This window comes from Rattus rattus, chromosome 9 (assembly GCF_011064425.1).
Source record: "Rattus rattus isolate New Zealand chromosome 9, Rrattus_CSIRO_v1, whole genome shotgun sequence".
NCBI classification, from domain to species: domain Eukaryota; kingdom Metazoa; phylum Chordata; class Mammalia; order Rodentia; family Muridae; genus Rattus; species Rattus rattus.
In genome coordinates, this window is record NC_046162.1 from 76,687,699 (window position 1) to 76,715,249 (window position 27,551).

Consider the following 27,551-nt stretch of genomic DNA (forward strand, 5'->3'; position numbering starts at 1 on the left):
ATGAATATATGTATCCATCTGTTTATAATCTATCATCTATCTATCCATCCTCTATCTATCTATCTATCCATCCTATCTATCTATCTATCTATCTATCTATCTATCTATCTATCTATCATCTATCCATATATCATCTATCTATCCATCTATCATCTATCAATTTATAATTATCTATCTTCTATAAATCAGTCATCTATATACCTATCAATTACCTCTCTATATTTTGTGCAAATATCTATTTATCATCGACTTATATATTAACCATTCATTACCTGTCAATCACATCTATCATATATCTACAATGCATCTGTTTGCCTATCTATCATGTGTGTGTATCTACCTCTGTCTGTCTGTCTGTCTGTCTGTCTGTCTATCTATCTATCTATCTATCTATCTACCATATGTCTATTTATACCTCTGTATGTATCTGCCTTTATTGTGTTCTTTCATCCTTAAGGTGAATGCTGCTTGGATATTGTGGTTTGTATATGCTTGACCCAGGGAGTGGAGCTATTAGGAGGTATGGCCCTGTTGGAGGAGTGTGTCACTGCAGGGGGTGGACTTTGAGACCCTCCTACTAGCCATGTGGGAGCCAGTCTGCTTCTGGCTTCCTTTGGATGAAGATGTAGAACTCTCAGCTTCTCCAACACCATTCCTTTCCAGATACTGTCATGCTTTCTGCCATGATGATAATGTACTGAATTTCAGAACCTGTAAGCCAGCACCAATTAAATGTTGTCCTTTATAAGAGCTCTTGGTCATGGTGTCTGTTCACAGCAGTGAAACCCTAACTAACACAGATACTGATTCATTCGGAAGATGATGTTGATAACTCAACACAGATGTACTTAGGAATTTTCTGGTGTTTTTCTGGGGGTGCTGTCTTGGTGTTTGGGATAACCTAGACTTGCAGACGATTTTATCCCCAGAAGGAGAGGCTTGTCTTCTAAGATGTACTATGTCTCCTCAGCTACAAGGTTTTCCATAATATCCTGAGACATGGATGTTTACATTGTGTGGCTATGCTAAAGTCACCTGAACGGTGCTCTCTGGAGACTGGCTGTCCCGTTGTGAGGTTAGAAGGCGCCCTGCAGCCCAGCACTAACCCTTTCTCCTGCCACTGTGCTGGGCTATATCGAAGCCCCTTGCTACTATATCTGAGTTGTAGAGGTGTGAGGTCTACTCAAGAAGCTTACCTTGTGGATGAAATATGATTCAATTATGGGTAACTTTATCTCAGCAGACACACACACCAGTCTATTTGGAGGTCAGAGGGCATCACCACAGCTAGAAGTCCTGCCACTGTATACTTCTCTTAATGTTCTTGATGATAGTTTAGGTATGATGAGGCTTGGCCGGCAGACACCACATGGGTGGAGTGATACTTGCTTAACTACACCTCTGGTATGCTGAGACACCCCAAGGAGAATGTGTATGTAGAGAGGCCCTCTGGGGACACCACACCCTACGTCTGCGTCCCTCCCTGCTGTGAGAAACTAAGGGAGTCCTCTAGACCTCACCTTTACTTTCCCAGTGCATAGCCACCATCCCGAGACCTGCCAGAGAAGGGGAAGGTAGATGGAGGGAAAGCTGTTGAAGTGTTGGAGCCTGTGTTCTCCTTAGGTGTTTATCTGAAAATAAAAGATACCAATTTATATAGTTAGCCCCCGTGGGGCCTTGAGCACATTGGTATGTGAGATATGGGCAAATATGTGTGTGTGTGTGTGTGTGTGTATGTCAGATAAGTGCAGTATATATAATAATATATGTGCATACACTCTCCTCCTTTTCCTTCCCTCTCTTCTCTTTCCCTCCTTTCCATTCTCTTTTTATCTCCCTCTTTTTTTCATTTTCCTCCTCTGCTTCCTTCCCCTCCTTTGCCTTTTACTTCCTCCCTCTTTTCTCTAGTCTTCTTTTCTCCCTCCCTCTCTCCCTCTCCCCTTCTTCCCTCCTTTTCCCCTTCTCCCTTCCCTCTCTTCTCCTCTCCTCTGATGTAAGCTGAGATTTGCCAACTGCCATTTTTCTTATTCTTATTTGGATAAGCAGATAAGCCCGAGGGATGACCAACAAGGTGCAGAGTACATGGCAGTCTCTCTGGTAAGCATTTTATAAACGATATATTTCTAAAATCTTCTTTTCTACAGTGAGTGATGCGATTCTCTCCCTTGGACAAATGAGGAAATGAATACCCAGAGTCAGGAGCTCGCCATGATTGCTTGACTAAGGGAGTGGACATGTAAGGAGAATTTCAGGGGTCGGAGGGATGGCTGGGCAGTTAGGCATTCTTCCTTCTCTTCCAGAGAGCCCAAGGTTTGTTCCCAGCATGCACCTCAGGTGGAGGCTGTAACTCCAGCTCCAGGAGATCTAACATTCCCTTCTAGTCTCTGAAGCACTGCAACTCATTTGATGTACACACACATACACACATACACACAGACAAATGCACACACCCCCATACACTCATACATACACAGATACAAACAAATACACAAGCATGCAGAGCGATACACACATTTACAGACATATACTCATACACACTAATTCACACGCACATATACACCGATACGCACACAGACACACAAACAAACACAGGCAGGAACAAATACACACAGAGAAACTCACACATACGGACACACACACATTCACTCATACACACACGGCTCTCACTCATGCATACACAGATACACAGAGTCACATACACAAGCAAACACACACACACAGATACACACTCTCATATACAGAAACACAGACACAAATACATAAGAAAGACACACACAAATACACACACACATATGCACACTCATACACACATAAAAAGGAATAATCTGACTCATGCCATAATAATTAAAGCTCCCTGATTGTATGTTTGAATTATATACACACATATGTGTGTATATATACATACACATACACACATATATACACACACCTACATCATATACACATGTGTGTATATATATACACATATATACACACATATATACACACATCTACATCTACATCATATACACATACATACATATACACATACTGGGAACGTGATGTCCTAGTTGTAAGGATGACAAAGAGAGTACTGCAGAGCGTCTCATTTGTCATCCACAGTTGTCATGTGCAGTTCTACTCTGGCCATGACATACATCACCTCAGCTCATCACTAAATAGCAAGCCGGTGAGCTGTTCCTCTCTCTCGCTTCACCTTATTAAGAAGTGAAGCCCAGTGGCTGACTAATAGAAGGAGCTAAGCCCGAGGTAGACACTGGGCTCTTACCTCTGTGGTACAGCTCTTCAGGAGAAGGACTGAGGCTGAGTTAGAACCTAAAAGGGTTAGCTGTGTGTTCCATCCCCTTCTCTTCATTTTATCGCCATCCCACCGACTCGTAAGACGCAAGGGTACGTAGTCTCAGTACCCTTCTCAGGGGCTCTTCTGGATTTGACCTAGCACCTGTGTGCCCCAGACCAATACTCAATGCCCTGTGGCCCATGCTTAACCTTTGAGGTGCATGCGATCAGCACCCACACAGCTGGGAATCACTGAGTCACAGGGCTGAGTCGCTGCTTGCATGTTTTGCGACTGGAAATGAGATTTATAGGGCAGAGTGTCTTTGCCACCTACACTTCTGGCAGGTTCCCTTCGCCCTGTGCGTTCCTCCTGCAGAGCCTTACGAGCTGATCTCTCCTGTGGCAAAGGGAAGCCTTCAGCCAGGGTCACCATCCACAGAGGACAGAGTAGAGTAGATGGAGGCCTGAGAGCCACAGCAGTGAATGTCTCGTCAGGCCACTCCCTCATAGTTCTGGACGCGGGAACTAGGGAGCGTGTTCATTCATCTACTCATTTCCTTCTTAAGTTCTCAACTTACCCTCCAGGTAAGATGTGTAAGTGAGGAACGGGAGGGGCCAGGGAGAAAGCAAATACTGGAGCTGTTTGTAAATGCTGCTCCCCAGCTCCAAATCTTTTAAGCACAGGAAGAAAGGGAAGGGGGAGGAAGGAGAGAGGGAGGGAGGGGGTGGGAGTTAGCCATGGAAGAACTAAAGGGAAGAAAATGCAACTGTATCCTGAAGGAAGAAAAGTACACTTCGGAAAATGATTTCCTCAAGGAGTCAGTATAATTAAAATCAAAATCACAAAGTCCCTTTGTTCCCTTCCATTGACTCTGTTCTCTGTTCTTGGCTTCTTTTCTGCTTGACAGGATACCAGTTGTTCTTGTATCCCGGGATTGAGGAGAAATAAGATACCTGCAAAGAAACAGCATGTGATTTGAGAAAGAGCATCCCAGTGCAGAGGAGAGAGGCCAGAGTCGATGCTGGCTGCAGTTGAGGGAGCCATCTCTCATTCTCGCTCCCTCATACCTTGCAAGCACAAGGACCTGAGTGGGATTCCAGAACAAGTGTGAGAACGCCACGTGTAACAGTGTGCTCTTGTAATCTCGGAGCAGGGGGAGCAGAGATAGGTGGATCTTGGGGTTTGCTGCCAGCCAGTTTAGCCTACTTGAAGCATGCCAGAGCGGAAAGAGAGACTGTCTCAAAGGAGGAAAATGGTTGGTAGTACCTGGGAAAGGACACCTAAGGTTGTCTGGTATGGTGTACACAGACCACACTCATGCAAGTGAGCATAGCACACTCGAGCATCCGCTCACAAGTAAAACATGTTGCACACACACACACACACACACACACACGCGCATGTGCACATGCTTGAACACGCATGCTCCAGCAATGGGTCACGGATAATGAAATCAGTGGTGCAGACCAATCCAAAGAAACTCTCAGGATACAGAGACAACGAGGGGGGGTGCAAAGGAGCAGAGAGGAGAAGGAGTAAAGACACAGGAGAAATGTGGACATTTTTAATGCGAGAAAGTCAACCCCCTTCAAGAATGCTGACATAAAGCCACACAGGAAAATCATGGCCAGTGCATGTACGAACTCACAGTGTTTGTCACAGTGTGCACACGTTCCAGCCAGCCAGAGTCCCTGCACAGAAATGGGGAGGTAGACACGGTGTTCCATGCTCAGCTGAGGAGCTGTTTGCATTTGATAGTTGCTGGCAGAGGGAGTCAGTTTTCTTTAATAGCGTGACCCCTGGCAGGTTGACCACAGGGCAAGGCAGGGCCCCCAGCCAAGAGTAGTTGTGCAATACAAGCTGGACTTGATAGAGAAGAAAAATAGAAGAAAATTCGAAGTTGGATGATTAAAGAGGGGATGGTGGGATTGGGGTGGGGAGTCGGAGGTATGATTAAAATACATTGTATGCAATTCTCAAAGATTAATAAAAAATACTCCTTGCAAAACAACAACCATGCCAAAATCTGTCCCCGTGGTCGCGGTCACTGACATACATATTTTGAAATTCTCAGTTCAAATAGAAAATTAGATTTGAAACCCGCCATCATGCACACTGACAGATTTCCACAAAAAACCCCAAACAGCAACAAACAAAAACTCGCCCAAGGGAAAATCAGTTAGAAAAGAGGATTCTTGTCCTGTTCATATTTTGGATTGATTTGAATGATTTCACTAAAATGCTAATCATATAAGCTAAAGGGGCCGCTTAAGAAGTCAACCTAGCACTTACTGGGAAACGGAGAGGACACGATGTGACCAGGGAAATCTTCACACACTGAGGGTTTAATCGAAATGTCACAGTGAGCAGGGAAAACCAGAGAGGCAGAGGGACGCTCAATGCAGATGCCCCTTAGAAAAATAAGACGGTGTTTTCTTAATGACTCTTTTCTCCTCTGATTTCAAGTGTCAACCTTAATCACAAATGGGCTGTCCCACATCTCCCAGAGTCTATTTTTAGGATAAGTGGTTGCCTATTTGAAATAAGGTTGGCATCTTTCCTGCAACCCCTCGCCACAATATAGAAACCAAAGGGATGAGGTAAGTAGCCGGATGTACAGAAAGGAGGCCAGAATAAAAGTGAGGGGCTTGTGGGGGTGGACTCTCCAATTTTGAGTTTGGAATGATCTGCCCATGTGTAATGAGTTGGGAAAAGTTTTGTTCGCCATAATTCTCCCTGCAAATGGAACTTATTTGTTGGAGAAGGTTCCTGAAGGAGAGAAGGAAGCAGAAGCAGGGTCCTGTATGATAAACATTCCTTGCTGGAGAGAAGGGAGGAATTTACCTCATATTCTGGCAAGGAAAAAAAAACAAAAACAAACCAACAACATTGAAGACGGTATGGTTGTGAAGAGGAGGAAAGAGAACTCTGACTGTGGGATTCAAAATGCCTTATTTCTTCCTGCTTCTAGACTACAGTTGTAGTGTGGAATACGTGTTATAGAGAACATGTGATCTACAAGTCTGCCAGTCGGACCCAGGATCACACTCTTGAGTTCCTTTCTTCCTATGTTATGACTCTCTCCCATTTGTGCTTCTGTCACTGGGATGCTAGGAGACCTTCAGCAGACTCAGGTACCTTGGAATCTATAAGCAAACCTTTTCTCTTGATAAACCTCGCAGCCTCCAGCATTTCGTTATGGTAACAACAACAACAACAGCAACAACATAAAACTGACTCACTCGTCCTACCAACTTTTAAGAAGTGAAATAATAGAGTGAATCCCGTTATATTCTTATATAGGAATATCACCAGTCATTAACTACCATTGTAACCATTACTACCACCTAATTACCATTAATGAACCTTACACTATAGAAAATCTACAATAGTAATAAACCTAGGTATAAAACTACACACGCAAAATGGCACCAATGATGAATAGAAAAATAAGTTAATGTCTAGATGCATAAAGGAATAGAAATAAATATATTGCCATATTATGGGTCCTTTGGAACTTTTATGAATAAAACTTCATTACACCTTTTCATATCCAACTAAAAATAACTCCAAACATTTACTCATACCATGGTGTGAGGACAGGAAGTCAGGAAAACCGCATCTATTATATTGAGTCGTTTGATGAGAAATAAGTAATTGGGAGAATCAAACTTAGGTGCATTGGAGAAATTTGCTTCTTCCCTCATTTCACAAGGGTCTCCTATGTTAGAGGTCATATGTGTAACTGAAAAAGATGGCTGGAGGTGAAGGGCTCACGTTCATCTTAGTTCTTATGTTCTCTCATGTTCTGGAGTTCCCAGGGTCCAGCCTTCTTCTGAACCAGGGTCTAACCATCCTTCCCTTTATCTGAACAAAGCCTCTGAGTTGTTTCCAGCTTAATCCTCCTACTTCCTTCTCTGTGCCTTCAGCACGATCTCTCCCTGACCCCCTCCCATGCTGGGCAAGGTACAGGCTCTACTCTAGTGCACCAGCCTGGCCATCACACACGAGGGAATCTCCTTAGAGCTCAGCCCTTCATCGCAGACTGGCAATTTAACTGGGTGGGAATGAAGAAGCTGTTGTCCAGGAAAATGCCATACACATGGTCTCCAGAATGAGTATGGTCTATGGCGAGGAACTGAGGATTATGTGAATTTGTCTGGGCTCAGTAGCTGGGGTCGTGTCACTGAAGTTTGACCATGTAATAGCCCTTCAAATAGAAATGACTTTCTAAGTGTGTTGGTGGTCTAGCCATTCTGGATTTCTTCTGGGTATTCAAATACACCAGACTTACGGGAGCTCTTATGCTTTCTGCCTGATATCTTGTTCTCTTTCTTCTAATATTCATATGATGCTCATAGCTCTTCACTCAACTTCTGCCCTACAGCAGCTTCTGAGCTAATTTCCTGTCTCCTGCCATTCAAATACAAGCTCTGTTCTTCCTCCTAAGACACAGCCCAGTGCCATACTTAGTAAGTGTTCACTCACAGGTCATTATTTCAAGCCACTTTACCTCAGGGAGGGTTTCCACCAAGAGAGGTTAATGGGTAGTGCTGGGAAGCAGAACGCATTTACTAATACACAGATAAAATGACTTTGTAGGAACTCCTTCATTTCTTCACCAGCAACTCCCCGGGCTGTGAGATGACTCAGGGGGTGAAAGGCTCTTATTGCCATGCCTGAGCTCAATCCACAGAACCCACTTAGTGGAAGGGGAGAGCTCTCTTCTGTGAGCTGCCCTTTGACTTCCAAATGTGTTCAGTGTTATGTGAGCACACACAAGCATGCTCACACACATATGTGAATAAATAAACAACAACACTATATATATAAATAATATGATATACAACATATTATATGTAAATATATAACTATTACATGTAAATAATGTATTACATATTATATAATTTATAAATGCACTTAAATATAAAGGTATCACCATAATATTGAATATAGGGAACTATAGTAAACCCTTCAAATCATTTGATTTTGTCTAAGCCATCTTTTAGAGGAGGGAATAAGACTTCGAGAAGGATCCAAAGAAAGATGAACAGGAAGAGACCCTGAGCTAAACCTGTGGTGATGTGAAAGAAGCCTCACAGGGTTTAGAATCCTCAGGATATCCTCTCTCTGTTAGTGCCAGAAATACTCAGATCATGCATCATCACAAAGGGTTCTTAGTTCCTGTGCTGGTCACAAGTCATCTCTGCCCCCTATGGCAAGGTGTGGGGAGTTAGAAGGGAAGACCTGTTGGGGCCACGCCAAGGTTTTGGGTTTCTGCCTCGCAGGCCAGCAAATACTTTATCAGATGGGAATGACGTGGAGTCCTCTGACCAGGCTCACGGTTGAGATGCAGGAGCGCAGGGGTGAACGTTTCTAGAACATATTTAGCTAATGAAGGCATCATGACGTCCTTCAGACTTGTGGGTAGACAAAGAGTGAGGTGTGTGTGTGTGTGTGTGTGTGTGTGTGTGTGTGTGTGTGAGAGAGAGAGAGAGAGAGAGAGAGAGACAGAGACAGAGAGACAGAGAGACAGAGAGACAGAGAGAGACAGAGAGAGAGAGAGAGACAGAGAGAGAGACAGAGAGACAGAGACAGAGACAGAGACAGAGAGACAGAGACAGAGACAGAGAGACAGAGAGAGACAGAGAGAGAGAGACAGAGAGAGAGAGAGAGACAGAGACAGAGAGAGAGACAGAGAGAGAGAGAGAGAGACAGAGACAGAGAGAGAGACAGAGACAGAGAGAGAGAGACAGAGACAGAGAGAGAGAGAGAGAGAGAGAGAGAGAGAGAGAGGTGGAGGAACTCGGTGACTGAGTCTTTTCCATGTATGAACTTGGGGATTGGGATGCCTGGGGAATTAACAAGTTAGAACCCAAGAGACTCCAAACCAGCATCTACAAGACATGGAAGGAACATTCATGGGTATAGCAAGAACTGCATTATTTGTGGGAAGGAAGGAGCCCATTTTTGTCACTGTTGCTGGGAACAGAAGGAAGGCGAATGGGCTTGAGGTCAGAGGGAAAGGGGCCATAGGAACCCGGAGAACCATGTAATGAGCCCTTAGATGCAAACAAAAGCAAGCAAACAAACAAAATGCTAGTTTCTATAATCTGGGAAACCTTTATAATAATTGTTAAAAGCAGATGGAGCTATGCCACTGGGGGGATCAGGACCATCCATGGACAATATACCATATTGTATTTATACAAGCAGGGTGAAGGGAGAAACGGACAAACTGTTGATTGCACATGGAACGGTCAAATGCAAGCAAACTCAATCCTACACTCATTTTCTGAACCACACCATGTATTTAATGATGGTCTCTCCTCCTTTTCAAGGAAAAAAAAGGTGACTCAACAAGGCTAATGAGACCCATCACCAGAAAAAGGGAAAGAAGGGAAGAGGTTTTGAGCTCTTTCCTTATAGTCTGCTGAGAAATTGAACTTCCCCACTTTCAAATGCTATAGATGTTATAGAAACATTGTTTTCTTAAAGGAAGTGAGGGAAAGTGGGAAGGAAGGGGATGGGGTGACATGGGAAGGGGAGGGAGAGGAGGCAAGGGAGCAACTGGGTTGCAGTTATCTGCTAATGACTGGTATTGTGATTTGAATATGAAATGTCCCACACAGGCTCATGTTTGAGCACTTGGTCCCCAGCTGTTGCTTGTACCTTAGGAGGCTGTGGAAGCTTTGGCACAGGACCTGACTGATAGCTTTAGGTCATGGAGGATAACAGTCCAACCTTGTTTCTGGTCCATGTCTCTGATTTTTGATCCACCGAGATGAAGCAAACCATCGTGGAAGCTCACTGCTGTAGGCAGAGGCACTTCTCAGACCCTACCCCATGTCTTCCCTGCCAGGATGGACTGAGAGCCCTTGTACCCTAAGCCAAAAATAAATCCTGCCCCCTTGAAGTTGCTTCTGTCCATGTCTTTGTCATGGCGATAAGAAAATCAAGGTGGCCAGAACCTCATGGTTAGAACTTCCGGGGCCTTTCAGACGGAACTGGGGGCGTTTTGCACGTTCTGCGTGCACTCGCTTTCACCCTGTGAGTCTTTCCCATGAAGTTACATAGACCCTGGCCTCATGTCTTGACTTTTAAGTAGCTTCATATTGGGAAAACCATCTATTTCCTAGGGTTGACAGGGTCACATATGAAGACTCGGAGAAGGTGCCAGCAAACCTTCTCTATGTGATATCTGTGGTTCCGACCTCCTCCTGGATCCCTGGGCTCCTAGTGATGATCAAGCTGCATTTGAACAATAAGCTTGAACCAAGAGGCTACTCACACTGCACAGTGATGCTCAGTTGATGGATCCCACAGTTGGGCCTGTAACCTGGCACCGGCCTTAGCAGGGCCAACTATTAATCAAGAAGGAATGACACCCTAAGGGTCTGCATTCACTGATACTGACATGGTCATAGTCAAGAGAGACCCTATGAGGGGTGTTGGAGAATTAGCTTTGCAAACCTAATCCTGGTTATTAGTTGATGTTTTGAGGGTAGAGTTGCACATGGGTGTGGGTAAGGAGGCTCAAGCAGGATCGTTGATGCCTGTTCATCTTGTATGAATGTCGTGACAGATACTGGTGGTTTTGATGGCTTAAACAGCATATCCTGGTCATGTTACAGCTCCAGTAATCAGAAATCAACAGTGGGTTTCACGGGGCTAAAAATGCAAGGCTCAGTTAACCCTGAGATTCTTTCTGGATGCTCAGGAAGGAATCTAGTTTCTTGCCTTCTCTGTTTGAAGGCTGCTGCATTTATGAGATCCTGGACTTTCTCCATGTTCAGAGAGCCCAACCGTGAATCTGGCTTATATTTCTCTATCTAGCTGGCTTTTACTGCAAGCCTCATTAAGATCTAGGTCTTTTAGAATGTCCTTTGATGTCTACCTAAGGACGTAAGTAAGAAAAAAAAGGTAGAATAATAAGATCTTCTTTCTATTTGAAAACATGTTTCCATGTGTATTTGTGTTCACAGGTATTATGGGCTTATGTGTGTGCCTGGGTGTGTGCATGCACATGTACGTGTGTAGCCCAGAGCTTGGTACTGGGAGGTCATCTTTAACCACACTCCACTTTATTTACTGAAGTAAGGTCTCTTACTGTACCTGGAGCTCAGACATTTGACTAGTTTAGCCAGCCTGTCTGTGCCTCTCCAAGCACAAGGATGGTGAACCGCCATGCCTGGCTGGATTTGATATAGGCACCAGGGATCTGAACTTTGTTCCTCACACTTCAGAGGTAAATTCTGTGTCCACTGAGCCATCCTCACAGTCCCAGCTCCTGCCTCAGCCATACCATTGTTTCTCAGTGCTGGCGATTAAGCCCAGGGCTCCTGGATGACCCTGGGACCTCTTTACTACCAAGCTATATCCTCAGCTTCAACAGAGCACTCGTTGGTCTTGTCTGAGTGCTGTAGTCCTTAGGTGATAACACTAAGTCCAAGAGGATGCTTCGTTTTCCACTAGTTATGTATTCGATTTTATAAGTCAATAAAATGTCAGCGCTCGGGTGTATCCCAGACTTCTCTCTTCATGGTGGACACAAGTCACTTGGTCTAGTCTCCCAGGGGCAATCGCGATGGACAGTATGAGATGACGAAAAGTCCTTTAAAAGGATGTTGTTGTTTAATCGAGCAGTTTCTGTGACCTCATCCGGACAGGTAGGAGAGTGACCTGAGCATGTTCTCACCCACAGCACAGCATCCATGACTCACCCCACGCATTCTTCCGATGCTCCCGTGGTCCTGTTGTCACTGGACTACCTCCTGCTCTCCCCCAGCCTCCTGGGCTGCACACTGTTACATGTGTGGTACTCAGTAATGCTCCATACCACGGTGGATAGCAAATGGCATTGCAAGGAGTACTGGGATTTTTTTTTCGTTTTCCTTTTAATGTACTAAAAGAAGGGAAGGGAGACACGGAAGGTGGCATCTGAGGACTCCCTTCTCATTGCTCTTGAGTGGAGGGAATGCTGTGTCTGAGGCTCATCTTCTGTGTGGCGGGGACACAGTACCTAAGACTTGACGAGGTTTAGAGAGTAGAAATTCTTAGGCTGGAGAGATGGCTCAGTGGCTAAGCACACTTGTCGTTCTTCCAGAGCAGCTGGGCTTGGTTTCTGACACCAAGGGCTCACATCTATCCATTTGCAGAGGATCTCACATCCTTTTCTGCTCTCTGGGCACACCGCATGCATGCACGCACGCACAGACACGCAGGCAAACACAATGAAGGGTAACGAGAATAGAGGTTCTGAGACCGGGGCGCTCGAGAGCAGGATGGTGGTGTCTCCTGGATCCCGTGTTGCTTCTCAGCTCGTGCTGGACAATGAAAGGGCCCGTGGGCATGGGCAAAACAGACAGAGCCCAAGGACAGCCACACACTGTAACAACCCCCTTACGGTAACTAATCCAGTCCTGAGGGAGGTCCTAATCCATTCCAATGGCTGTATCATTCCTCAAAGGCCTCATTGCTACTCCCAATGCTTCTGTCCTGTGGAGAGTCAAATTTCGATCTAAGTTTCAGGCGGGAGAAACCATATTCAACTTATGGTGTTTTGTTTGTGTTCTCTCAGGAGAGCCCCTTCCTTCTCTCTTTCCTCCCCTCCTCCCACTTCTTCCCTTCTTCCTCCCCCTCGTCTTCCTTCTTCTCCTCTTCCTTCTCTTCACCTTCTCTTTCTTCTTCCCCTCCTCTTCTTCCTTTCTTCTCCCTCTCTTCTTTCTTCCTCTTCCTCTTCTTCATCCCCCTCCCTTCTTTTCTTCTTTATTTCCTTCCTCAGTCTTTCATTTTAATTGTTTTGAGGTAGCTTTGCTACGCTTTGCTATGCAGCCCAAGCTGTCCTCACACTTGACGCCAGGCCACCTTCCTCCCACAGCCTCCTGGGTATGCATACCTCATAGGTATGCACCACCATGTCTGGCTTTCTTAGGAAGTTTTTTTTTTTTTTTTTTTTTTTTTTTTTTTTGACGTGGTTCTCCAATGTGGACTCTCAGGAGAGCCAGACAGTGCTGAAGGAAATCAAATGCATTACAAACACAGGCCATTGCTGCTAGAGGCCCATCCCTGATGCCCAGCTTCCTGTGATCTAGAAGAACGGCCAGCTTCAAAACTCCTTCGCTGTCAGGGTAGCTCTGTTAGGAGTTGTGTTCTCCAAGGCCAATCCGCAGAGCAGCGGCTGTTCCAGGCTCAGCACGGGTCTCTCTGCCATTCAGTAGGTCCTCCTCTGTGCATAGTAGGCTGCGAAATTAGCGTCTGGTACTAGAATGCCTGAATGAGGGCTGAGGGAATGCGTCACAGGATAGCATGAAGACACGTAGTGTGTTCACATTGTGTAGACTGATCCTGATTGATGATAATGGATGATTTGGAGACTTGAGGCCACTCAGCAGACTTTCCCTGGGGTTTCGCTCCAGCCTTGTTCTCTTGGCCTTGCAGCCAGGCCAAAGGCAGGCAGGAAGGAAGGAGCAGGGCAGGCAATCAGTGGTAGATGTGAACTGCTTGCTGGCCAGAGCCAAGGGCTTCTGAAACCTTTTCAGATCTTCCCCTAAGCAAGTCTTCCTTGAAGCAAGCCCTTCCTTCTGAGGCGCCTGCTTCTGCCTCTGCCCTCCTGGGCTCCCTTCCATCTCTCTCTCTCTCTCTCTCTCTCTCTGGCCTCTCCCTGAAGCTGAGCAGCACTGATTCTGGCCAGGAAGAAGGTACCTCCTCTGAGTCAGGGCTGAGTGAGCAGAAGTTGCTTCACGCCAAACCCCCAGGGCTTGGAGCGCTACTAGCTTTGTCCACACAGAAACTGTGCAGTTGAGGCCAACGCAGTGGACTGGTCTGAAGTGAATAAGCAAAAGCAAAATAAATAAATAAATAAATAAATAAATAAATAAATAAATAAATAAAAATAAAAAATAGAAAATTAAAAAAAGAAATTTAATGGAAAATAACTGTTGAGTCCAAAAAACACATTTTCATTTTGGGGGCAATTCTACAGTCCAGGGGTAAGGGAGGTGAGTCAGACACTGCAGCCCTTCCCCCAGTCTCGAAGTGGGGGGCTGAGGGTGGCCGCTGCGTGGGCTGAGCAGGGTGTGGGGTGCAGGGCAGCCAAAGAAGGGGCGAGCAGGCTCCCCAGCCGGGCAGACAGCAGCAAAGGCTGGGCTAGCTTCCCTTCCAAGCATTGCACAGAGTCTCCGTGGAGGAAAGGCTCCCGCTGTGGAGCCAGGAAAGCAGCGCCTAGTTGTTGCTGGCATTCGCCAGGCTCGGCTGGGGCTGTCTGCTCTCCCAGGCTCCAGAAGGAGTGGGAATCCCATCCGCTCTGACCTCACGGATGAAAAGAGCAACTGTGGCCCCTTCCAAGGTTGAGGCAGCTCCGCCCGGGCTCAGACCCCGCCAGCTGGACCCTCCCAAAACGGGTTCTCTTTTGTCAGCTGCCTTTTATAGAACTATAAAACCCGGAGTTCAAGTGTGAAGCCTTAGACCAGTCATTTTTCAAAAAGGGGTCAGACTTCGCCTCCAGGATTCTTCCTGCCTCTCTTCCCGCCTTGTTAGTCTGCTGGCGACCATCTCTCAGCCCCAGTAAAACCCTGACACCCCTCCAGCATGCACGTTATCCTGCCTAGGACTCTTCTAGGCTCAGCTACTGAATCAGGATAGATAGAAAGGGGGAAATGGGGTGGGGGTGGGGCCGGTGCTTTCTGATCATGAGGCTAACAATGCTGGCGGGTGGGGAACAAGTTCAGAGAATCGAGCAGCACTTACAGAGCAAGATGCAGAAGCCGACTTCAGGCACATAAGACACTCCAACTCTCCTGTTGGGCTGATACAGGCCCATCTTTGCATTTCATTGGCCGGCCAGCCCAGTCAGCTGAGCATTTTCACACTCTGTGGGTGACACCGTTGTGGAAACAATAAGGTAGAGTACTGTAAAAGGTGATTCAGCATGGGTGCCGGCTGATCTTCCAGAGGAATTACAGCACCCACAAGGGCACTCACAAGTATCCGTGGCCCCAGTTCCAGGGGATCTCATGTTCTCTTGTGAAGGCCACCAGGCATATGTGTGACACACAGATACACATGTAGGCAAACCACCCACACGAAATTTAAAAATTCTTTAAAAAAAAAAACCCCAAAATGCAGAAAGTTACTGGCCTTTTGGTTGGTGGATATATATATATATATATATATATATATATATATATATATGTATATATATATGCATGTAATCATGTGAACATGTACACAAGCATAGACAATGCTGACCAAAATCAATGTGGTCTAGGAAGGCTGGTCAAACAATGGTGACCTTTGTCACTTCATGTTTCTTCTCCAACTTTTAAGGCCCTGGGAAAATGAACAGGGTGGTGGAATATCAAAAGAATTTACAGTCAGCAGATTCAGAAGGAGAGAAATAATAAGGCCTGCAGAAGCTCCAGAAAGCTTGATCCTCACCATAGCTCAAGACCTGGGATGCGGCAGACCCCTAAATTTGTGATTCTGGAAAAACTGGCAGACAAGCCTAGTTATTATTTCAAAGATCTTAAAAAAAAAATCTGGACTAAAAAGTCCAGTTATTAAAAGTGTTCTCGATTCTTAGGATAGACCACCTCTACCATTTGGGAAACTCTGTACACACTTGTAGTATACAAGAAAAAAACCCAGAATCAAATAGAACTTTCCTGAAGATCAAAGATGGCCTTTAAAACAGTAGTACATGTAGGTCTGGCTATCTTGCTTGCTGGTCTCACTCTTCATATTTTAAAAAAGACCTGTGTGTGTGGTGTGTGTGTGTGTGTGTGTGTGTGTGTGTGTGTGTGTGTGTGTGTGTGTGTGTGTGTGTGTGTGTGGTTTGTGTGTGTGTGTGTGTGGTTGTGTGTGTGTGTGTTTGGTGTGTGAGTGTGTGTGTGTGGGTGTGTGTGGTGTGTGTGTGTGTGTGTGTGTATGTGTGTGTATGTGTGTGTGTGTGTGTGTGTGTGTGTGTGTGTGTGTGGTGTGTGTGTGTGTGTGTGTGTGTGTGGTGTGTGTGTGTGTGTGTGTGTGTGTGTGTGTGTGTGTGTGTGTGTGTGTGTGTGTGTGTGTGTGTGTGTGTGTGTGTGTGTGTGTGTGTGTGTGTGTGTGTGTGTGTTGTGTGTGTGTGTTGTGTGTGGTGTGTGTGTGTGTGTATGTGTGTGTGTGTGTTTGTGTATTTATGTGCACATATCTGGAGGTGACATAAGAGGCCAGAAAAGGGTGTCAAGTTCCCTAGCACTGGAGTCGCAGGCAGTCAGGGCCACTTGACAAGTGAGCTGGTGAACTGTTGATGTCAACATAAGCTGGGGTCACCTGGGAAGAGGGAACCTCAACTGAGAAAATGTCTCCATCAGATTGGCCTGCGGGCATGTCTGTGGAACAATACCTGTGGTGTGTTTTCTTGATTCGTGGTTGATATGGGAGGGCCCAGCCCACTGTGGGAACTGCCACTCCTAGGCATGTGATCCTGGCTTGTATAAGAAAGCAGGCTGAGTGAACTGTGGGAAGCAAGCCAGTGAGCAGCGCTCCTCCGTGGTCTCTGCTTCAGTTCCTGTCTCCAGGTTCCTGCTCGAGTCCCCTGGACTTCCTCCAGTGATGAACTGGGGTTCTGACATGTAGCACCGACTTGGTTTGGGTCGTGGTGTTTCGGCACAGCAAAAGAAAGCACACCAAGACACTAATGGGTGCTGGAACCCCCTTCCATCTTCTAGAAGAACAGCAAGCACTCTTAACTACCGAGCCATCTTTCTAGGGCCTGCTCTTACAGTGTAGCCTCAGCATAAAGAATTAAGGGAAGGCTCTAAGGGCACATAAGTAAAACCATCCTTTGTTCAAATCACATCTGTTAGTAGATCCAATAAATAGCTATTTTCAAGGGCATAATTCATGGGGGCTTTTCTCTCGGCTTCATGGTATTAACCTGTTTGCTGTTTAGAGGGCAAACAGCTTTCCAGCAGGCTTCTCATGATGTCAGGCTGTCATGTGACCGGTGTTGAGAGACTTAAAAGCATCTCAAAGATAAGACCTAAGCACATTTTTTGAGGGGGTCGGTACTGGGTACTGGACCTAATTTGATGACCGTCCTTTCCCCTAGGCTGGCCTCCAACTTGGTATGTAACCCAGGCAGGCTATGACCTTGTAATCCTTCTTTGTCTCCGGAACAGCTGGGATTATAGACCTACAGCATTAAACCTGGGCTCCAACTCTTTAATTTATAGATAAGAAGGAGGAAAGATAAATAACTTATGCCTATATAAGACACTTCCGTCTATTGAGCCAGACAAGGAAGGACGGTGGGCAGGATGATTCCTTTTGCTGTTGTCCTTCCTATCTGTGCCAGCTATGGTTCTATGGTGGATGGAGGGCGGTAGGCTTTTTGTTTTGTGAAGCTTTATGCTGGTGGGAGAGTCGAACACTAACAATGTGAACAAGGCAGGGAGAATGGTACCTTTGCAGAAAACAAGGAACCAATCAGCGATGGATGGAGTCAGTCACAGGAAGGGATGGCCATGCAGGTTTCTCTAAACAGGAGGCTTCTGAGAGGATCTGTCTTGGGAGAGAGATGAAGCCAGCTGTCATGAGCTCTGAGAGACTTCTCTAAGCAGTGGGAGAGTGGGTGCAGCGCCTCAGAGGACAGAACAACCCAGGTCTTTTGTTGTTGTTGTTAGAGTTAGAACAGTGTAACTTGAGTATAGTTAACTAGTGATCAAGTAACAGAAAGACTTCTGCCTGCTTAGCTACGCCCTACCCACAGCAATCTACAAAGCAGGCTGGCAAACTTCTCATACTGCCCTGGACTGATGTGCACACTATATTATTGGGGGACCACCCCTCTTCGTCATGGAATCTCTCTTCTCACTTACTCACTTAGACAGTAATCCCAGGACACAAACTGATCACCCACACAAGCAAACTCCAGAATTCACTACATTGTGTATGAATGGTAGAGGACCATGGGGCATCAGCTTGACCTTCCTATGGGTTGAATTGTGCTTCCCCCAAGAGATATGCTAACATCTTAACCCGGAGAAGCCCAGAACATTAAGACTTAGGATAGTTGCCTATTATTATGATCGTGCATGATACAAAGTATGGTTCTATATACCAGGGAGTGAGTGGTGAATGAAAGTGGATGACACTTTTATTTTGTGCTGGTAGGAGAGGTTATACCTGATCCCCTATGTAATAGTAGGGGAAATTAAGAAAATGAGAAGAAATGAAGCCACAAGGGTAGAGCTCCTGTGGATGGGACTAGACGTTTGGGGGACAGGAGAGAAAGTTGTTTGCCTTTTCCCGTGAAGACATCATTAGAAGGGTACCAGTCTATCAGGAAGGGAGCGTCTGCCAGTTCCCAAACCTGTTGGTGCTTTGATCTTAAATTTCCCAGCCCCTAGAACTGTAAGACACAAATGTCTGTTGCTTGTAAGGGACCGGTTTTATAGTGTTTTTATTGTAACAGCTCGAGTGCACAGGCACACAGATTTAATCAAGTTAAGATGAGGTCATTAGGGTGGGCCCTCATCCAACATGAGTGGTGTCCTTATTAAAAAAGGAGAAATTTGGACCCGGAGACAGCCAGGCACAGAGTAAAGACTGTTTGAGGGACAGACCATACAATATCCTGGGCAGACCGGAGCGACAGTGCCACAAGCCAACTGGGGCTACAGAAGATGGCACTGACAAGGCGACTCTTTCCCTGTGGGTCACAGAGGTTATGTGGTACAGCTGACACCCGTGTCACACACACACACACACACACACACACACACACACACACACACACACACGACCTCTAGAACTATGACACTGTGTACTTCTGTTCTCCTAAGTTGTGTAGGTTGGCATGCTTTGTTCTGGATGAAACAGGCATAGACTTTTCCCATCTTATGACTCTTGTATATCGCCAAATCTAACAAAACTACCCACTATGTGGTCTTTTTAAAACTCACTTACTGTGCCTATACCAAAATGATCCATGTTCTCATACTTCCTGTGGACGGCAGGCTCCGATGCTCCTTGTGCTCCTAGGGTCCTCCCTTTAGTCTTCTTCAGCAGCTCTACAAGGTGGCCGCACCTACTTCTAGCTCCATATTCTATCCACAGGGCATCTCACCATCCTTCCCACCCTCTTGAAATTCTGCTTCTTTGATGGTCATGGCATTAGACCACACACACTAACTGCTCTCCCCATGGCCAGCGACCTCTCTCTCTCTCCTACTCTTGAATACTTTGCTCATACCACGGGCACCACCATGATTATTATCGTTAGGAATATGCCAAAAATCTCAGCAGATGTTGTGTCTCTCTCCCCACCTCTCCACTTCTCTTTCTTTGGTTTCTCCTCTCCCCTTTGATGGCCCGTTCCTTTCACAGTTCTGTGCACTTACTGTGGGTCTCCTTGCTAGCACCTCAAATCTCATGTCGAGGATCCCATTCTTTACTCACCACTCACCATCTTCTAGACGGATACCTCTATGACCTTGACCTCAGAAAATTCCTGATTCTTCCCTGTCCTTGGGCCCTTGACCTCTGGGTTGATTCCCCCATTCTTCTGAGTCTTCATTATCTTCTCTGACATCACAATCATGGCATAAGCACACAGTTCCCTGCAGTCTACAGATCTGAACATCCTCCCAGTTTCAGCATTGACATGTTCCTCCCATAAGCCTGGACCAGTGTTTCTGAGGCCAACTGGAGAAAGACATGGGGCAGGACTGCATGGTCCTGCCTTGATGTTTGACTATGGGTCTTCCATGGACCCTTGGCAATCTCTGGTCATCTTTCTCCATTTCCCTGGTCAACTCAGTCCTTCCATTCCAGGCCACCGTGTGACCTCTCCTCTTCTGACATCCGCCCCCTCACTCTCAGTTGATGACCTCACCTTGTACTCACTGAGAAAACAAGCAGGCAGCCACCTAAAATATGAGTCACCTTGTTACCTCTTCTAGCCCCGTGTCTTCTGCTTTCCCTGCAGCCAGTACCCAGGTCCCAGCAAAGGGTACTATTCCATCCATATCTATTGCAAACACATCACCTCATGGGTAGCCAATGTTGATTGCGACACCATCTTTGCAGTCTAGTGTCCTTACCATGCACAGTGCACTGGACGCCCTTCCCTTCTGGTTCCCTGCCCCTTGCTCTTAGCTTCCTCCAGCAACAACTTTTTTCTTTCATGCTAACAGAACTCTTTGAAATTGTTATCTTTAGCCCTGCCCTATCCCCTCTTCACCTTTGACCTATGGGCTCTTCTTCACCCTACCTCACAAAGCTTCTGTCTCTGTTCTTCTTCTCCTACCTCAGGCCCAGAACATCCATTCCTCATCTAGGATGTCTTCAGCATGGTGAATCACAGCCTTTCATCGCTTCTGTGTTGCTTCTCTGGTCCCCTTGATAGATTCTTTTTCTCCCTTCCTTAGCCTTGATCCACTTCATTCCTCTGCCTGTAAATATTTGTGTATCCCAGAGCTCCCGGGACTTTTCTTTTTCTGTACCCGCATTTCTTACTTAACAAACTTTGCTATGGATCATGGCTTTAAATATCATCTGAATCTGGGTGACTCACATTTTTTATCTTTAACCCCAATCTCTCCCATGAATTCCAAACTTGTATAGTCTAATTGACTATGAGATACCTCCACCCAGACATCTGATAAAAAATGGAATTCGTGATGCTCCCTCTGCTCCCTCGAATACTTATGTGTCTATCAGAGGTGTTCTCGTCCCAGTATTCAACATGACCCTTCCCTACCTGCCTGGGTCTTGTGCCTACGAAATGCCATTGCCTCTTCTTTATTCTTTAGAACACAGGGAAATCAGTTATCAAAATGGATTATTCTATAGACTATATTAACAGAAGCAATGGGCTAAAATAAGACCAGACCCTAAATCATGGATTCTCGTGGATAGCATGAACCAAGAGGGATAGGGGGTAGAGGTGTTACTTTAAAATCGTGGCTAATGATATAGTCTGAGAATATGACATTCAACCAAAGTCCATATGTCATTTTACCTTTCTTGTTGAGGTAACAGAATATCTGACTAAAACAACTCAAAGAAGAAAGGGTTTACTCTGGCTCATCATCCTGGTGGCAGGGCCTGGTGACAGCAGCATGGGAGTTGGCATCCTTGCATCTATGTTTGGGAAACAGAAAGCTCAGACTCAGCTACCTCCACTGCCTCTTCTTATCCAGTTTGGGATCCTAACCCATGTGATGCTATGACTCGACATTCAGTTCAACCCCTCTAGAAACACCCTCATGGGTGGGCGTTCCCCAAAGGACCTCTCCATGGTGATTCTAAGCATAGCCAAATTCTCGATAATTAATCCTTGCGGTGTTTATTGAACTTTAGGAAGTCACAGCTCCAGCAGGATCAGAGGTTGGGGGTTGGGGGAGGGAATACTCTGAGAAAATGAACATCAAGCTTCAGGCAACCAGCAGCACACTGTGCCCCAGGGCCACCACGTCAGAGCACCAGAGGCAGTGAGAAGGTTTTACATCAAGCTGCCCCAACAAAATCCTGCAACTGGGTGTTTTGAACAATGGTAGCTCATTTCCTCCCCATTTTGGAGTTTGAAGTCAAGGTACAATCCAGTTTTGGTTTTGGTGGAGAGTCTCTTCTGAGCTTGCAGACAGACATCTTCTCACTCTTTCTATGCTATTTCATAATGTATGCAAGAGAAAGGTAGTTTCCTACCTTTCTCTTCTTCCTAGATGTGTAAGAGGCCTGGTGGGGCAAGACCTCATTATTACAACTTCATTTACTCTTTACTGCCTTCCACAGAACTATTCCTGGATACAGATATACTGGATGTTGGGCCTTCAGTGTATACATTTGGGAGATCATGCTTCTCTATGTCCAGGGATTATGAATGGAATCAGAAGCCAGATTGTGAGATCTTCTTGGCCCAGGGAATGAAGGTTGTGTCTTATCGTAATGGAGGCTAACGGGCCATTTTGAGTGGTCATATTTTGTCATGATATGACTTACATTTGACAAACAAAGCTGCCTGCCTGGTAGAAAATAAATTATAAGAGATCAAGAGAAGAACCATCCAGCCAAAGGCCATACAGATATTCTAGTGAGATGTCTGGCAACTCCTTCCTGTAAAGGCTCACATGGTAAATTGTGTACACTCCTTAAGTCCCGTATTCTATCACAAAGACTGGATTCTGCCATCAAAGTCAAATCGTTTGTGGATCGCATGTGGGTCAATGTTTTAACATCTCTTTCTAACAGACACTGGACTGAATGTAATGATTGAGTTGTGGTTTATAGGCCTTTGTTGGAATCTAGAAATGGCCAAGGCCTGGTCCAGACTCTAAAGAAATAGGGAGATATAATGAGGCTCAGCCGACTCTGGGCTGTGTAAGAGGCAACCCCTGAGCCTTCTGTAAAGAACTAACTGAGAAAATCAGAGCGAGCACAGAGCCTGGTACCTTCTTCCTGAGAGCCCCTTTCTTGTGTGTGTGTGTGTGTGTGTGTGTGTGTGTGTGTGTGTGTGTGTGTGTACTTGTGGTGTGTATATGCATATGTGCATTTGTGTATACATGTATTCATGTGTGCACGTGTATGCATTTATGTGTACATATAGGTGTCTGTGTGTGCATGTATACACATGTGTGTCTGTGTATATTTCTCTGTCTCTGTCTCTGTCTCTCTGTCTCTCTGTCTCTCTGTCTGTCTGTCTGTCTCTCTCTCTCTCTCTCTCTCTCTCTCTCTCTGTGTGTGTGTGTGAACTTCACATGCATTCATGTGTGTGGAAATCAGAAGGCTGCTGCAGGGGTCACTCCTCAGACACAACCTGCCATTTATTTTATTTGATACCCGGACTCCCACTTGTCTGGCACTACCTAGTAGGCTATCAGGCCCCAGGCATCCACTTGCCTCTGCTTTCTCAGTGTGAGTGCACACCACTGTGTCTAGCTACTTGTTTCTTAACCTGTATTCTGTGAATTGAATCCAGGTCCTTACTCTTGCAAGGCATGGGCCTATGTCTTTGGTCCCAAGATCCTCTTCCACGCATTTGAGTTCACCATAGGGACAGCTCGCTCTTTGCTCAGAAGGGACTAACGTTTATGCTCCTGTTATGATAAATGGGGGTAATCAGGTTGCTATCAAAAAAATGTAAGCACCACATTCAATTAGTAGAAAAGAAGATGAACTTGACCCCGATTTTCTAGATCCAGACTCCCTCCTCCCAAGCAGCTCTTGGTGGCAGAGTTGGGAGAGATGGTGGGGGTGATTCCTTCTTAAAGAGGAAGGAGTCTTTTACCGCTGATATTATTTAGACTCACCAATGCAAGGTACTAAGAGAAAAGCAGGCCCACTCTTAATTATTTCCTTAATTGCTTTTAAATTCTCAACCTTCGCTTCACCTTTTTATTGCCTGTGCCCGAGGCAGGTGTACCCACTGTCTCCCACCTCCTCCCAAGGAAACAATGAAGGCCTTTGACCAACATCTCTCCATGTAAATGGTGAGACAGGTATTTAGTTCTAATGCCCCTATAAATGTTCCGCGGGACGGGCAGACCTCTCGCATGAAAAGGGAAAGGGGGGGTGATAAAAAGACGGGGGGAAGAAAACAGCACTAATCATTCACAGAATTATGGAGGTATCAGTAACAGAGAATTCAGCAATTTTTCAGTTGCAGTATTTGATTAACACAGGGGATTAAGTAGCAGTCATTGGGACACTTTATACACCGTGGCCAAGGAGCTGAGGTGCACAGGAGTGTCTAGCAGGGCAAGTCCTGTCTCCGGAGGCCCCCACTCCCTCTTTCGCTCACTCTCCAGGTTACTTTCCCATCTTCGGGAACACACTGTGCTGGGTCAGGCTGCAGAGGCTTCTCGCTGTAGTAATGAAGGACACACTTGTAATGTTGGGCTCGGTGACAAGAACAACATGAAATAGCCCTCTACCCACCCACTGAGAAAACCGAGTGTGTCACACTTCTCTGTGTCATGGCTTTAAAAATATCCCTGCCGACGGTGCGAGGCTCAGGTTGGGTTTGAGGAGTGTTTAGTGCCGAATGGTACCAGGTGGAAAAATGTTTCACCAGAAGCTCGTGGACCCCAGGGAAAGGACATCCGCCTTCCTTATGTGTGTGTGCACATGGAAGAATGAATGCTCAAGGAAAGTGAGGAGTGGGAGGCAATGTCTTCAATCTCTATCTCCCCCTTTTATTTCTTGTTTAATTGCATGTTCCTGACAAAGAGGTGTGGTCCCTGGCACTGAGGCCCAGACTCTCCTCCACCTCTAACCACACTGGGAGAGGGATACTGAAGGCTTCTCAGCACTCGGCATGGATGGAAATATCCACCCAGGGGCCAGCTCAGACCTCAGCTTCTCCCAATTGAGGTTTGACCAGCATTGGAGGCACCAGGAGAAAGAACCTGGCTTTTCCATATGGTTCATCTCTTAATGTCCCTACCTTGCTTCGGAAGAACATACTTAAACCCGTGTCTGCTGGGTGTGTGGTGGGAGTCCAAACAATAGCAGGAATCAGTTAACTCCCCCGTTGCTGTGATTTGTCTTTGGTGTGGAGTCCCCAGAACTCACGAGCAGGATAGTTTTGGCAAGTTCCTTAACCTTTAAGCCCATGTTTCCTGGTTTGTGAAAGGGGATAAAAATGGTGCCTGCTCCTGAAGGTTGTGGTGGAGTGTCCGTGGCTTCTCTTGGTTGTGTTATCAGAAGGAGTGTCCTCACCTAGGTCAAGCATCTGCACCTTGCTGTTTTCTCTGCCTGGAATAGTTGACTCCATGACACTACTATTGCTGGCTCCATCATAGTGTTCTCTCTCTCTCTCTCTCTCTCTCTCTCTCTCTCTCTCTCTCTCTTCCCCTCCATCCCCTCCCTTCCTCCCTTCCTGTGTGTGTGTGTGCATGCTTGCTTGCTTGTTTATGTGTTGTTTATGTGTAATAACATATGGAGGTCATACGTTGACTCCAAGAGATGCTCCTTGGTTCCATCCACTTTGCTTTTTGAGATGGATCCACTGGCCCGGAGCCTGCTGTTTAGACTCCCTTGCTGCCTCGCAAACCCAGGGACCCCTGTGTTTCCATTTCCCCATGCTGGAATTACAAGCGTGCCTCATCGCACTCAGTATTTGACATGGTTTCAAAGAGTCAAGCTCAGTACTCTCTGTACGCACGAAAATCCTTTTACCAACTGACTTATGTACTCAACCTCTTCCCCATCTCTTAAGACTTATAAACATCATCAGCGTGAATCTGACCTGTGGAAGCAAGTCATCCCGAGGCCAGGTGAATGGGTGAAGACATCAGCTTCATGTTCTGAAGACAGAGAAGAGAATCCTCACACTCCCTTTCCATTGCTTTTCAGTGTGAAGATTCCTAAGTTGACTGAGTCTGATCCCCCATGACCATTAACCATCCAGACATAAACTCTAAGGTCACCACTGAGAAAACTAACAGGAAGCTGGTTAAATATTCACCCACCCACAAACATTCCATGCTTCTACCAGGGACAGAAGAATTGAGCTCTGGTCCTTCCTCCCCGCTAACCTGTCTTTAATGACACGTACTCTGTCTAGTTCTCGAAAGACCTTAGTTCAAGGTTAGGTGTTTCAGAACTAGTTTGCATTTGATTTTGTGATTTGTAAAGGTTTCCTGGCTCACTCTCCTCAAGGCCCAAGTCTTCTGAGGCCTGTCAGGACCTAGTAATAGAAAACTTGCTTCGATGGCTGTTGTGCTCCACTTTGAACACAGTAAGTAATGTTCTCTCTAGATGTGAAACAGAAGCCTGATTGTTCGTGTCTGGTCAAGGGAACTGGTGATCCTTCAGCAGCTTGGCTCCTTACAAGTGACCTACAGCATTTTACTTTGCCATTTCACTCGTGGTTTAGGAAACAAGTCTAAAGTTCCACTCTCTAGTTTGTATCTCTTCCCACCGTTGAAAGACCTTAGTTTGTTGAGCTCACAAAGAATGAGCGGCAACAATTGCTCTCCAAGCGGAAGGCTCCATTCAAGAGCTCTTCCCTCCATTGTTTCTTGCCTGCATTTTTCTCCTGAGACCTCACTCATCTCTCAATGTTCACCATGGTGTCTCTACTCAAGTCCCCAAAGAGTCTGCCTTTCGGTGATGATTGTAGTTCAAGTGGCTGCCATCTGATGACTTCAGACTCATTGGCAGTCACTAGGACTGTGACACTTCTGATAATAAGCCAAAAGTTCTAGGAGCCAGGCATGAGGTGGGTAGTTCAAATAACCATTCCTACTCAAGCTTCCCTCAGCTGGGACAACCCACTGCTAATTAAAGGACATCTGTTGAAAGCATACAGGCCATCTTGCCAGAAGCAGACAGATGCCAGCACACTGCACCAGCCCATGACCTCTCTCAGAATATTAATATGGGCTACTTATGTGCGGGCTGGGCTGGTTGCCATATGGGTCTCTCTCTCCTGGGACAATTTATGCATAGTATTCCCATCCATATGCATATCATGGTACTATTATTTATTTAGGGTCATGTCATGTTTCAAACCTATATATTCCTTCATGATATTCTGGGCCTGGTTCATTAACAAGAGCTTAGGAAAGTGCCTACAATTTTAATTGTCTTTTTTTTTTTTTCACATGGACGTTATCTAGGAACAGATATAGATAGACTTCATAGGGAGTTTCTGGCAGGGACTCCTTTTTGAGCTGGGAAGGGATGACAGGTACTTGCTTTTTAATACTTGGAATAGATCTGGGTAGCGTGATTCTCCACGGTGCACCCTTCATTGTGAGTTGCAGGTTGAAATGCTTCACTTGTCGAGCTCCTCTAGTTACATTACTCCCAAGGCAGAGAAAGAAAAGTAGATGAACATCAAACTAAGACTTGTAGAAGTTGAATTTTGACCTGTCATGGCAACTTCTGAAAATTGCCAAATTTTCCTGAGTCTCAGCCTGCTTTCCCACACGTATGCACAAACTACATCAATTACACAGACTGCATGATGCCATTTAATTCTAAAATCAATATAGACATTAATAAAACTGTACAACAACCCCTGTTTGTATTCTGGGAAATGGGACATAAAACACTTGGGGGAAATTGATTCTCCATGCATCTAAAACATTCCTGTTATCAGCACTGGACTACTTGGCCTCAGTGGATGGTGTAATCTGAGAGACTATGAAGTTTTGATTGGACATATCTAGCAGAGCCATGCCAGTGAAATGTGTCGGTTTTCACCTTTCATTTTGCCCTTGTATGTTCGCTCTACTCTAACAATAGCCAAGGGCCCCAAACTCCATTTCTGCCATATCCT